The 13,513-nt window shown below is 43.9% G+C and overlaps 1 protein-coding gene across 2 annotated transcripts in view; it reads left to right on the top strand.

The window, feature by feature from the left end:
* VGLL4 (vestigial like family member 4) overlaps positions 1-13,513 on the top strand; it is a 166,354-nt gene that overhangs the window by 51,039 nt on the left and 101,802 nt on the right. Inside the window, exon 2 of one of the 2 annotated variants that reach the window (XM_014601191.3) lies at positions 1,028-1,120. The exons of the other annotated variant lie outside the window; for it this stretch is intronic. The gene's annotated coding sequence lies outside the window, so the exon portion shown is untranslated. The remainder of the gene's footprint in view (positions 1-1,027; positions 1,121-13,513) is intronic. 2 annotated transcript variants of the gene reach the window in all.

The following is a 13,513-nucleotide window of genomic DNA, read 5'->3' on the forward strand; positions in this document are numbered from 1 at the left end:
GTCTTGGCCATTAAACCATTTTTTCTCTTATGGAAGTTCTGGTTTTATTCACACCTACCAATTTCTGTCAGTCTGTTGCAGATGTAAACAGCTTTCTGTTTTCAGTACACAGTGCTGATTTAGTCTTGCAGCAGGTCCATTGTCTGTACTGAACGAAGACTCCACTATTTCTTACCCAGCTAGCCTGGTGGTAGTCTGAAGCTGAAATTGTAAAATTATGTTCAGCCTTGGATTGGAGCATGTCCAGTGCAGACATGCAAGATCACTGACAGCCTTTTCTTTTCCCCACTGACTTCAGGCTGCAAGGGAGCCAGCTGCTCCCCCTGAATCCCTCCCCACTGGAGGCAGTGGAGCATGCTGGGAACTGAGATTCCCCTCCCCCCAACCCTCTCCCTGCCCCCTGGAGTATTGCATGTAATGATAGAAACACTTGTCTCCTGATTTAGCACTTGTGGCAGCACAAATAGCAAGTATGAAGATGTCCCTACCCTTTGTTGAGCCACATCAGTGGCATGACAGAAGGTAGTGTTAATTAGTGTTGCTTCATTGCAATGGACATCTGTTTACCTCTGTGGCATAAGAGTGCGGGCGACCTGGAGCTAGCTGCCCTGGCCAGGTGCTCTGGGGGCTTGGGACCCAAACCTATCCTATGCCCATATAGGATTATGCCCCTCAAACCTGGGGACTTCTGCCTTGCTTATAAAGATGTCTCGGAGAATCTTGGGAAGCCTTTCTGTATGCCACAGAAGGCAGGCTTCCCGCCTATGAAATTGCATCCTGGGCTCTCCAGGGGCACATCTCTGTAAGCTGGGAAAGTCTTTGTGGGTCCTGGCATGGAGGCAAAGGATCTGGGGAATCCCCAGTGCCTTGTGCCTCTCTGTGCTTCATGCAGAAGCATGGTGTAGCAGGCTCATGGCCACAGGGGAGCCTGTGATGCCCCGTGATGGTTGTGTGGCCCCTGCCTGGCTCTGGCTCAACTGTAGTTCTCCTTTCATCACTCACCTGTCATGCCTTGTTCTTACTGCAGGTTGTGTAATGGAGACTGCCTGTGGACTCTGAGTGAGCCTGACCCTATGTCCTTCACCTCCTGGGTCCCCTCAGTCGCAGCCCTGCCCCCCAGGTTAGTAGGCCCTCTTGCCTGTCTACCTCTTCCAGGCACCTGTAGCCTTAAAGGAAAGTGCATGGCTATGTTTCTTCCCTATACCATGTCCCAAGCCTCGGCATCGGGCTTGTGCCCAATGCAAGACAATGGGTAATGTGTGTTTCACCTAGTAGAGTGAATCAGCTTGATCCACTTAATTTGGTTACATCTGTTTTTATCCTCAGTGTCCACATGGTACGTGTTGCACCACAAACTAGAACTACAAAAAAAGTCCCTGTTTGAAATTGGAACTTTTTTTGAGCAGATTGCAATATTTGTGGCACATCTGGCTCCTCCATAATACTGCAAACAGCCCAAACCATGGGACATTCTCTTCTTTGTAGCATTATAAGGGTAAATGAAGCACTTCAACAATAGTATGTATCCAAGGTCTAAATACTGTTTTGAGGCAGCCAGAGAATGATTTTCTAATTTTGTGGTTAGATTGCTCAAATGGGATGTGGCAACCTGAGTTCAGATCTCTGGTTCAGTGAATGTTTAATTTAGACGAGGTGGAATAGTGTAAATGAGAGACGGAGAGGGCACCCTACTTTGGAATATCTGGTAGGTTGGTCTTAAGAGAACAGTCCTGGCTGGGCAGTTGAGTTCATAATTTGCTGAAGTTGAACCTGGATTTTCCAATCGTGTGGATAAGTGTTGTGATCTACCCAGGATGCCATCATCATGACTGGCTCCTCCTCTTCCTCCAGCAGTTTTATACACTCAGCCCTTCATTCTTGTGTTTATTTATTTTTTTGCTTTTACAAATACTCAGATTTATTTCAGTGTTGAATAAAGCATAAACACATTTATTTTTTGTGTTTTGGTGAGAGAAACTCAAAAATTTTTTTTGTTTTGGTTTGATCCAAACCAAATTTTTTTTTTAACTTCAGCTGCTCAATTGGGGGAAAAAAAATCTCAACACTTGTTCATACAGTTATTTTTCTTTGAGATCATGAATTTTCACTAGAACAAGTAATTCTGGCCTGATTGCATTTTACATTAATAGGTCACACAGGGCGTTTACTCCCGGTTCAGTAAATCTGGATTGCACGTTTATATTTTCTTTAACTTTCTGAATATCATGTTTGTGCATAGGTCTCAAAGAACTGCACTCTGCTAAAAGACATTTGGAAATTTTTCCATGGTTTGATTTATATTAGGTCAGTTTTCTGTGAGACTGAACAAATAAATCCTAAGAAAATTTATTTTCAAACTTCACCTACCAGAAATACTCAATAATACTCAAATGGTACTGAAATGAATTCTCTTCTGGAACCCTGTATTCTTTTGTTAATGACAGACTTTTGTATGCTAGTCAGCTCAGAGTGTTTTCAGGGTATGTTTCTTTTATTTTAACCAGATTTTATTTTATTATCTAGTATAAAAGTTTCTGAGTTCTCTTGAAACAATGCTATGATATACACTGGAAGAAAGCCAATTACTAGCTACATTCCAGGTCTGCTTCTTCTAAGAACAGCTCTGTACTCCCAGGAGTATAACTGTACCACTATTACTCTCTATTCTGCAATTACTTTTTAGGGCCCAGTTATAGTTTCATAGATGTTAGGGTTGGAAGGGACCTATTAGATCATCAATTCTGATGCCCTGCCCCAGGCAAAAAAGAGTGCTGGGGTCAGATGACGCCAGCCAGGTGTTTCTCTAATCTCCTTTTAAATACTTCCAAGGAAGGGGACAACACCACCTTCCTTGGAAGCATATTCCATATTTTGGCAACCCTCGATGTAAAGAATTTTTTCCTGATGTCCAGTGTGAATTTGCTCTCTTTCAGTTTGTGGCCATTATTTCTAGTTACCCCAATATTTAGTTATAGATGACTGACAATAACAATAACAAAACTAGTTCAGCAATGGATCCACCATCTCTTGTTTTAGTATTTGTATGCTAACACATTAGTACTTGCTCAGGTTTCAGTGGAGGGCATTTTTACATTATGTGTTGTCAGTTTTAAAACTGACATGTGTTTTAATTTACACTATAAATTTACTAAATTATAAATTATGGCTCAAATATACCATTATCATTTTCACTCTGCGGCCAACAAAGCTGTTTCTTTAGTAGACAATTGGCATATAGGGATACTCCTGAATTCAGAATCTAGTTTTTTTTGGGTGAAGCCTGTCAATGCAGTGCAATAACGCTCCATCTTTATTGGGATTTCCAAACACGATTATTACTCGGAGTACAAGCTTTATTATCATGCATATAATAATAGTGTGTTTTTTTCTTTTTTTATCAGAAAGGTATAATTTAATTATATTGGTCTGTATTTTAGTTTGATAAATATCATATCAAAGTAATGCAACTGAATAACTAGTTATAATGCATTTATTCACAAGTAAAATACTATGCATCAGTTTGCAAGATATTTTGTTGGATACTTGTGATTTCAGTTTTCCTAGAATAAAATAAGCAAGGATTTATTTATGCCATAGAACATCCCTTCCAAAGCTGCAATATGAAGAAAACTAACAGAGTTTACTTGAAGTAGTGCTTTTTTACATGTAAAAGGGGGAGAAAATTTTCAGACAATCCTTTTATGGTAATTAAGATGAACATTTTTTCCTATGGGAAAAATTGCCTTGTTTTAGAGAGAAACCTTAGGCTTCCCTGCCTTATTTTCATTGACTTGCCTTGTCTAGAATGCTAGATAAATTTTGTCTGACTTGTAATAATCACTGGCTACATTTAATGTGTTGTGGTACCACTAGGGAATTGGTCAGCTGCCTTAATCCATTCTGCTGAATGTGTCATGACTCTCAACAGATTTTTTGCCTTTAAAGGTCAATTTTAACTTTCTGAACCAACAAGCTCTATGCTTCCAAGAGTTTGCCAGGTAAGAATGGGAATGGTGGTTGTTTGACATCAGGAGTAAAATTCTACCAGTTTATTTTTTCTGTAGGTATATTTTATTTAAGAAATGAATACACATGCCCAGGCTCATAATATAATGAATGAATAAGTTAGAAAATAAATGAGAAATGGCAAAAAACAGGGAAAATAAAATTATTCAGAAATATAATGTTTAGGAGCAAAATTGTTCTTTATCACTACATACTAATAATACTTATTTGTAATAATAGTAGTGCTTAAAGCCTAAATAAGACTAAAGCCTGATGATCTCTAGGTACTGTACAGAGAGATCGCAATGTTTTGAGAACTCTGATGCAGTGAACAGGCTGAGGGAGGAAGAAGACATGGTAGGGAAGTTAGTAAAGGAGATCTAGTTTACTCTCTTTGAATGTGGAGGCAAAGAAATTTCACATCTCAAAAGAACAGCATGAAATGCACAAGCTAATTCTATTCCATCTCAGAGGAAAGGCAGCAAGAGGGCACAGCAGTCCCCCTGGCTCACCAGGGATCTAGCAGACCTCCTGAGGCTAAAAAGAAAGGCCTACAAAGAAGGGAGAATGGGATTCACCTCCAAGGAGGAATATTCTGCACTGGTCCAGTCCTGCAGGGAGCAAACCAGGAAAGCCAAGGCTGCAACTGAACTCCAACTAGCTTCGAGTATCAAGGACAATAAAAAGTCCTTTTTCAGATATGTGGGGAGCCGAAGGAAAAGCAAGGGCAACATTGGACCCCTGCTAAACCAGATGGGACAACTGACACCCAGGAAAATGCCAACCTATTAAATGGGTACTTTGTGTCAGTCTTTCATCAATCCCATGGGACGCCCATGCCCACTGTGGGACAGGGAGGTCTGGGTGAGGGAGATTCCCTGCCCTCCATCAATGCTGACCTCGTGAAGGAACACCTTGAGAGGCTGGATACCTTCAAGTCAGCTGGCCGTGACAATCTACACCCCAGGGTACTCAAGGTGCTGGCGAGCATCATAGCCCAGCCCCTGGCACGAATCTTGGAGAACTCCTGGCACTCTGGTGTAGTGCCTGAAGACTGGAAGAAGGCCACTGTGGTGCCTATCTTCAAGAAAGGGAGGAAAGTGGATCAGGCAAACTATAAGCCCATCAGCCTATCCTCTATCCCGGAGAAGGTCTTAGAAAAGTTTATTAAAGAAGCCATCCTTAATGGACTGGCCGACGCCAACATCCTGAGGGATAGCCAGCACAGATTTTTTGCAGGTAGGTCTTGTTTAACTAATCTCATTTCCTTGTATGACCAGGTGACCTATCACCTGGACAAGGGAGAAGAGATTGATGTCATATATCTTGACTTCACAAAAGCCTTCCATCTGGTATCCCATGATTACCTCTTGGCGAAACTGGCCAATTGTGCCCTTGGGTCTGCCACGATCTGCCGCCTGGGGAATTGGCTCCGTGGTCAGACCCAGAGGGTGATGGAAGTCAATCGTCATGGTGCTCTGTGACCAGTGGGGTCCCCCAAGGCTCTGTCCTTGGACCCATATTGTTCAACATCTTCATTAATGGTGTGGACATTGGAGTCAGAAGCGGACTGGCCTAGTTCGCCGATGACACCAAATTCTGGGGCAAAGCATCCACACCTGAAGACAGGAGGGCTATCCTGGCTGACCTGGACAGGCTCAGCAAATGGGCGGATGAGAATCTGACGGTGTTTAACACTGAAAAATGGAAGGTTATCCACCTTGGGAGAAAAAACCTCCAGCATGCTTATAAGCTTAGCAGTGCTACACTGGCTAGCACTATGGAAGAAAAACTTGGGGGTCATCATTGACCACAAGATGAGCATGAGCCTTAAATGCGATGCTGCAGCTAGTAAAGTGAGCAAAATGCTGGCTTGCATTCATAGATGCTTCTCAAGCAAATCCTGGAATGTCCTTCTCCCCTCGTACTCAGCCTTGGTGAGGCCGCAGCTGGAGTACTGTGTCCAGGTTTTTGGGCCCCACAATTCAAAAAGGATGTAGAGAAGCTTGAGAGAGTCCAGAGAAGAGCCATGCGCATGATCAGAGGTCAGGAGAACAGACCTTACAACAACAGACTGAGAGCTATGGGGCTCTTTAGCCTGGAAAAGAATAGGCTCGGGGTGGTCTGATGGCCACCTATAAATTTATCAGGGGTGACCACCAGTATCTTGGGGAACATTTGTTCATCAGTGCACCCCAAGGGATGACGAGGTTGAATGGTTATAAACTACTGCCAGATCGTTTCAGGCTGGACATAAGGAAGAATTTCTTTAATGCCCAAGCCCCCAAGGTCTGGAATAGCCTGCCATTAGAGGTGGTTCAAGCACCTACATTGAACACCTTCAAGAAAAAATTGGATACTTATCTTGCTGGGATCCTATGGGCAGGAGGCTGGACTCGATCTTCCGAGGTCCCTTCCAGCCCTAATGTCTATGAAATCTATGAAAATAGGAGAGACCGATAGGAATGAAGTTAAAGCTAATATCAGATGTATACTTTTGGTATTTAAAGTCTATGTAATGATGTGTTTCCATTAAAATTATTGCTGTTCCATAGGACCTGCAATACCACATCAGATGTCTGTCATGTCTTGTTCAAACCCAGTTTCTTTCTAACAATGGATAGTTATTGCTTGGTTCTGTCAGTGGCCTTTTGTCTGTCTTAATTTTGTTAATATCATGTCTACAATAATACCTTGTAGCAGTCTTTTCCATAAACTGATTCCATTATTAGATTCATGTAAATTCGTGTTGATTATGGAGCTCTGTAATATTGATGATGAAACTTCTAATGGCACTTGCAGTGCATGAGTGTATGATTGTGTGTGTGTGTATACATTATACTGCCCTAGTGCAGTGTCCATCTGGAGGACTTCAAAGTGATTCCCAAGCATCAATAAAATAAGGCAAGAAACAGACATTGTTTTTGTCAAAGGATCAGCTGTACTGAGATGTGTCCTGGCACAGCTGATCCCTATTGATTGGCAAGTACAGAAGTCATCTGGGGCTGTTATCTCACAGGATTGTCCTGGGGTTCAGGGGGCCCTATCCTATGGGAAAGTTGCCTTGGATGCCTGGCTCTGACCCACGGCACATGGAGTGCAGAACCCCATAGGGTTCCCTTGCTCTGCAGCATGAAACCCATATCCTGGAATCCCCTTGTAACAGGACCAATGCCCCAAGGGCGGCTGTTACACCCCCTTGGTGGTTACTTGGCTCCTGCTCCACTCTGGTTCTAGTTTTTCCTCCCTTTTTTCCTTCCTGCCATGCCTTGATGTTTTTTGTTATCTTTGGAAAGGAAGCACCCCAGGGTGCTAGAGTGAGCCCTGCTCTTTCCTTCCATCAGTGGATCCCTTTCAGACCCTTCTGATTCTCAACTAGCCTGCATGCTAGGTAGGCCCTCCTGGCCCATCTGTACCCCCAGGGCACCTGATGTCTTATGGGCAAATCATTGCCTCAGGGCCTCAGAACCTTCCCTACAGATTTGCCCATGCCTTACATGTGTTACTGACTCCCACTTAGATGGGGCACTTTGCCGTCAAGCCAATATCTGGCCACTCCAGGCCCACACACACACAGGGGCCTCATCCTTTCTGGTTTCAACCCCTTTCCTCTAGTGGATACCTTGCTGTCTAGGCCCACTGCCTGGGCCAGGCTTGTGGGTCCCAGCCATGTTAGTCCAGGCTCTTAGGATCTCTGCTCCTTGCCTCTCACCTTGGATCCCTGGCCCCGGAGTTTGACTGTCATGGGCTATGGGTCCCTGACCCATGTTTTGCCTCTCATAGGCATCTCTGGCATTTCTGGCCTGAGTCTTAGCCCTGCCGTGGACCGTGTGTTCTGTAGCCCTGTCTCTGCCCCTCGTGGGCTTTGGGTTCATGGCCCCCATGCCTATGAAGAAATTCTGGGCTCCCTGGACCTTATCCTCACCTGCTACGGCTCTGGGCCTTCTGGCCTGGTCAGTGCCTTGAGCCTGAACCCTGACAGGGCTCAAAGTCAGTCACATTCCCGTCAGGCACTAGTGGAACCTCCTAACCTCCCCTTAGTCCCTTCCACAGACCGCCAGTGTAAACCGCAACACAATGAAAAAGCCCTCTGGTTACAACAGAAATCTATCCCCACACTGGGTTCCCACATAAACATCCACTCCCTGGCTGAACCATCGTGTTCTCCTCCATGCTGGATCCTACTTCCCTATAAGCTGTAGACATCTAGTTTGCAGGTCTTAGAATCTCTCCTGTAAGCCAAGCAGTTCCCTTTTTGCAGCTCCTTCCCCTGCAGCTCGCAGGGCCAGTCTGACTGCCCTTGCTAAGGCCCTTCTTACTTCCCCTTATATTTTGCTCAAGCCCTGCCCACTTCCAGTCAGGTGGCTTGCTCACCTTTGAGGACCAGTGGGTCCGGCTTGGGGGGGGGCTCTGCTCAGTGTCCCCCTCAGGAGCACTCATTTTCACATTTTGACCCTTTGACCCTCACGTCACTCCTATCCTGTTTTTGCCTTTGTTGTCCCAAGAATTTAGTTCCATTCATCCATTAGCCCTCAGGTTAATTAAATGGACAAATAGACAGGTAGCTTGCTCGCCCTGGCGGCCAGTGTTGTATACAACTGTAGTTTAAACATAGATGCTTATTAAACATGTAGTGAGATTTGCTGATTAAATCTTTTACACTGTTGTTTCTACAAATAAGTACATATTTAATGTTAAACAAAACACAATAAAAAGTATGCATTACTACTCTATAGCAAAGATTACTGAGTCGTAACTAGTGTTGGACCAAACCCAGTTCAGAGTTTTGTCATGTTAATTTAAGTTCAAAAGATTGTGATCTTATGGGTAGAATTCTTTGGCAATGTCAAAGGCAAAACTACCACTTAGTTCAGTGTTGTTGGATTACGTGCTGTCAGGGGTGGGCAATTATTTGGGTTGGAGGGCCACTTAAGGAGTTTTGGTGAGCTGTTGCAGGCCAGGGGGTGGCGACCTGGGCCAGCAGTGGAGCTCGGTGTTGCATCTCTGCTGCCACCACCAAACCAGGCCCCGCTGTCTGTCCCGTCCACCCTGCGCCCACTGGAAGGGGCACTGGGCAGGTGGATTGAGTCTCTGTGGAACTGGTCCAGGACCCCCACAGGCAGGGCACCTTTGACTGTGCTGGGAGCAGTATCTGGGATTAGGACAGACAGGTGGGCCTGGAATCATGGGGCACTGATAGCTGGGGCCTGTGCAGAACCTGTTCCCACACACTCCTGCCCACAGAACTGATATTGTCTCGTGGATGTGCGGGGAGTAAATTACAGCTCTGCCCTAGGCTCAGGGCCCACCTTCATGCTGCCACTGCCCCATAAAATTGGCCCGCCAGCCTGTCCTGCTCCCTGCCCACCCCTATCCATGTGCACCCTGCCCATGACTGTCCTGGGCTGGTCTTCCTGGAGACCCTGCCCACCTGCTCGGTCCATCCAGCACCCCAGCAGTGGGTGAGGAGCAGATGGGCTGGGGTGTCTGGGCAGTGGGGTCAGGTCTAGCTGTGGAGACACTGGTAGCAGCAGCCGGGTGGAGTGAGCCATTGTCAGGGGAGCTTCTGGGAAGCCAAGTCTGTTCACTGCACTGCCTCCGACCCACCATGTACCCAGGCTGTCCCCCACACCTGGCCAGGCTAGGATGAGACACCAGTTATGGGCTGTATAGAGTCCCTTGGTGGGCCAGATCTGCCCTGCAGGTCATATTTGCCCACGCTTGTGCTATGTAGAGTAGTGATTCTCAGCTAGGATGCCATGAGATCTTTGTAAGGTCATTGTAGGGTGCTATTCAATATTAGCACTGTTTGGTGCAGGGTGGATTTGATTTAAAACAAATTGATTTAAATCATTGGTCAGGAAGTCTTGATTTAATCATTGTTTTCTACAAAAAGTGCATTCTTGCTGTTTGATGAGCTCTTTGGGTAGAGGTGATCCAACTAAATAGTTGCAAAAAGTTGTTCTTGTTTGACACCCTCTATTCATTTAACTTCTTGAAACTTTGCACTTTTAGACAGGTGAGGGCTTGACTTATACACAAACTTGCAAAGAGGCAATAGAGCTGTTGGATAGGTAATCAGGTCTGTTATCTCTCATCTCCATATACTGCTGTTAACAAGGATGCTATCTCTGCAGACAAATCCACAGTTTGAGAACTGAAAAGACTGAGCACCGAGTTCCACTGGGTAGAGTGATTTTCTTTAATCTTTACTAATCTATAGGGAAAGCTTTGGAAACCCCCTAATATAGTCCATGGCATGTTATTATGACCTATTTATAAAACATTTTAAAAAGGTTACATGAATATATTGTCTCAAACAGTATATAATTAGAAGTTATAATCCCTATTCCATGATGATATCTTTGAGCTTTAACATATTTTAAATTAAAACTATCTTTATATAGGTTAATTTTTTTAAAAGCATGTTAACAAAAAATTAAAAAAAAGATTAAATAAAAACAATCAGATTTTTTTTATTTAAAAAATGGTTGATTATTATTATTTTTTTTATCCACCCTGGTTTGATATGCAAACATCTACATTGGATTTACAAGATTATTTCATCTCTCTGCCAGAATTTCAGTACAGGAGAATTTTCTCTCTCTTTTTTTTTTTTTTTTTAACAACAAAACATGGGATTATCTTCCCCTTACCAACACAACCCCCTGAGCCTTCTTTATCAGAAACAGAATCTTAGCTTTCTTATTGCAGTGTTCTTTAACATCTAGCTGTTCCCCATTAGAGCAGAAATAATAATTTAACTTCAGTCATTGACAGCAGGCTTACTTGTAAGTGGAATGCACTCCTCTCACTAACTTGTCTCCTCCATAATTTCCATATGCCTTACCTTAGGTTGGCCCAAGGATGGCCAGCCTGCAGCATGCATATGAGTGGCATCACCAACTTGTGTGTATTGAATTTGACAGATTGGAGATAGGGCAGGAAGTAGGCAAGTAAGCAGAAAGCTGAGCAGCAGATTGAGCAGGGGGAGAGGATCATACTTAGGGAGGGCATGGGACTAATTTGTAGCTCATTTCCTAAAAATGTTGACCCCAGTACCATACACAATCTGTCCCTCCCCTTCCCCCTCTATCTGTAGAGCGGTTGTCTTTCTTTGCTAAAGGTCACTATTGGAATAGAAGTTTTTATCTTGGCCTAGAACCCAATGTGCAATACTGCCAAATTGCATAATTCTGATCGACCCAAAAAATGAAGTCCACATTTTACACTTTTCTTTCCAAACCCAAATAAGCTAAGCAGTGGTGCTATGAAGTGGAAGAAGCAGAATGATTTCCAGAGTGATTGTACAGTGATGGCAGACAACTTAAGAAGGTAGTGAAAGATTGGGGCCTTCTGTACATACTACATTTGTAGGACAAAACCAACCTTTTAGCACAAAAAGAAAAAGTAGCAAGTAGCTGTGCATTTTTATCCAATTTGTATCCACAAAAACATGCTGGATCTGCTACATAAGTGCCTCTTTCAAAGAGAAACTTCTTTGTAGCTCTGAGTTTTGTAACTCCATATGTAATGTCTGTATTGTTATATATGGCATTACAGGGGGGCCCTTAGACCCCCAGCATCCCACAGTCCTGTGCTCTTTCCCTCCCTCTCCAAGAAGGAGGGAGGGAGAGTGGATGGCTCCTTCGCTGGTACAACTGGTACTCTAGGTCAGAGGTTAGCATCAGTGGCAGGTACTTGGAATGTTAAACTTTAATGGTGCTGGCACCTTAACGTTTCCAGTTGCTGCTGCCACTACAGCACTGGTGGCAGCTGGATTTGGTAAAACATCAGAAACAAGTTTACATGTGCTGGTGCTTTAAATATGTGAAAAGCTTATTTATAGTTCAGCTGTATTATATTATTTAAAATATTGATGCAGATAAGAGTTAAAAACCTATGTCAGCAGCAGCATTTAAGTTTGAAGCTATGGCTGATTCATTGTGTTTGGAGCGTTCAAATATAAACAGAAATGAACTTCTGACAGATACATTTTCATAGACTTTTCTCTTGGTCTTGTTACAAGAGTTACTAATAGACTGCATATTACGAACTTGCTTTTAAGGTAAAATAAAATCCCTTCCTCTTCTTTTTCTTGTATGATTTCCTCTTCTAATATGATTTCCCTTTCTTTTAACTGTAACAAGGGAAAGTTGTATTCCTCTTCATATTACAGTTATTTTCTGTTCTCAAGTATAGTTTTCTTAAGTGCTGTTAGTTATATATGTTATATGCCTTCTGAAATCATCAGGACTTTAAGGGCAAATATTTAGGGACAGCTTTTTGCTCCAAAAATACATGTGCATATGCTCTTGAGTACATGTATGTTTATGATGGAAATGCCAAAGGTGTGAAGTGCAGAACCTAGTCTCTTAAAGAAGGTTTGCAGTAGTGATTTTTTTTTTTTTACATAACCCAAGTCATGCTCATTAATAACCATCTGTTGAAAAAGGTCTAACTTCCTGTAACACAGTGTTCCAGATTTGCTTTTAGATCTGTAAGGCTTCATGGACACGTTCAAATGATTTGGCAGAATTCTCCCAGGTTTGCTTTTCTGATTTAAAAAAAAAAAAAAAAAAAAAAGCTTACCCAGATATGTCTGAACAGACATTCAAGTTCTAAGCCCTGAAGAAAAGAGAGCTTGCAGTGATGATGCTGTGCAGCCAGGGGTCCCCTATGCATACTTCTCAATGTTCTCTCAAGGCTCCCTCCATCTGCCCAGAGAGAGATGGCAGCTATGTACAAGGCAGTCCTGATTGCCTGACCCAGATTGCAAAGTCAGTCTACGCCTCCCAGCTGCATAATGTGGGATTGTGAAGAGGGGGAGGTGCGTTCTGCTTGCAGCTAGGCTGGAGAAGCTGAATATAGAGTAACACAGTGGGTGTGTCTACATGAGATGCTAATTGTGCAGTAGCCTAATATTACTGTGCAGTAGCGTGTCACAACACAAACATTGCTAATATGCTATTGCATAGTATTATTCAGCTACTGCACAGTAGTGTCACTAAAAAGGCATGCACTGGTGCTACTGTACAGTAATGCCTGTTACTGTGCATTAATTTAGTACTTGATTATACAAGAAGTTGATACAGTACAGTATACTGAATCTAATATTATAAAAGCCTTAGTCTGTCTGTCCATAACTCTGTATTTATACTCTGATTGGCTGACAGAAACAACCAGAGTATGAATACAGCATTCAGACAGGAGGTGTTGGCTCGGTAGAGTTCCGCCATGATGGTGGGGACATGGGACTGAGTGGGGTGGGGCAAGGCCAGCCACACTGCACTGGCCTCGCCCCACCTGCCCTGCTCCCTGGAGGTGGCGGCAGTGAAGCGGATGGGAAGTGGTAGGGCAAGGCCAGCTGGCCTTGCCTCCCCTTTCTCCTTGGAGGTGGCAGCAGTGGTGCAGGGGGGAGTGGGGTTGGGACACTGCGGGGGCGGGGGTGAGGCCAGCAGCACTGCCCCCCCCACCCCCCCCGCTCCCTGTAGGCTGCAAATACGAA

Source organism: Alligator mississippiensis, chromosome 12 (genome assembly GCF_030867095.1).
Source record: "Alligator mississippiensis isolate rAllMis1 chromosome 12, rAllMis1, whole genome shotgun sequence".
NCBI lineage: Eukaryota > Metazoa > Chordata > Crocodylia > Alligatoridae > Alligator > Alligator mississippiensis.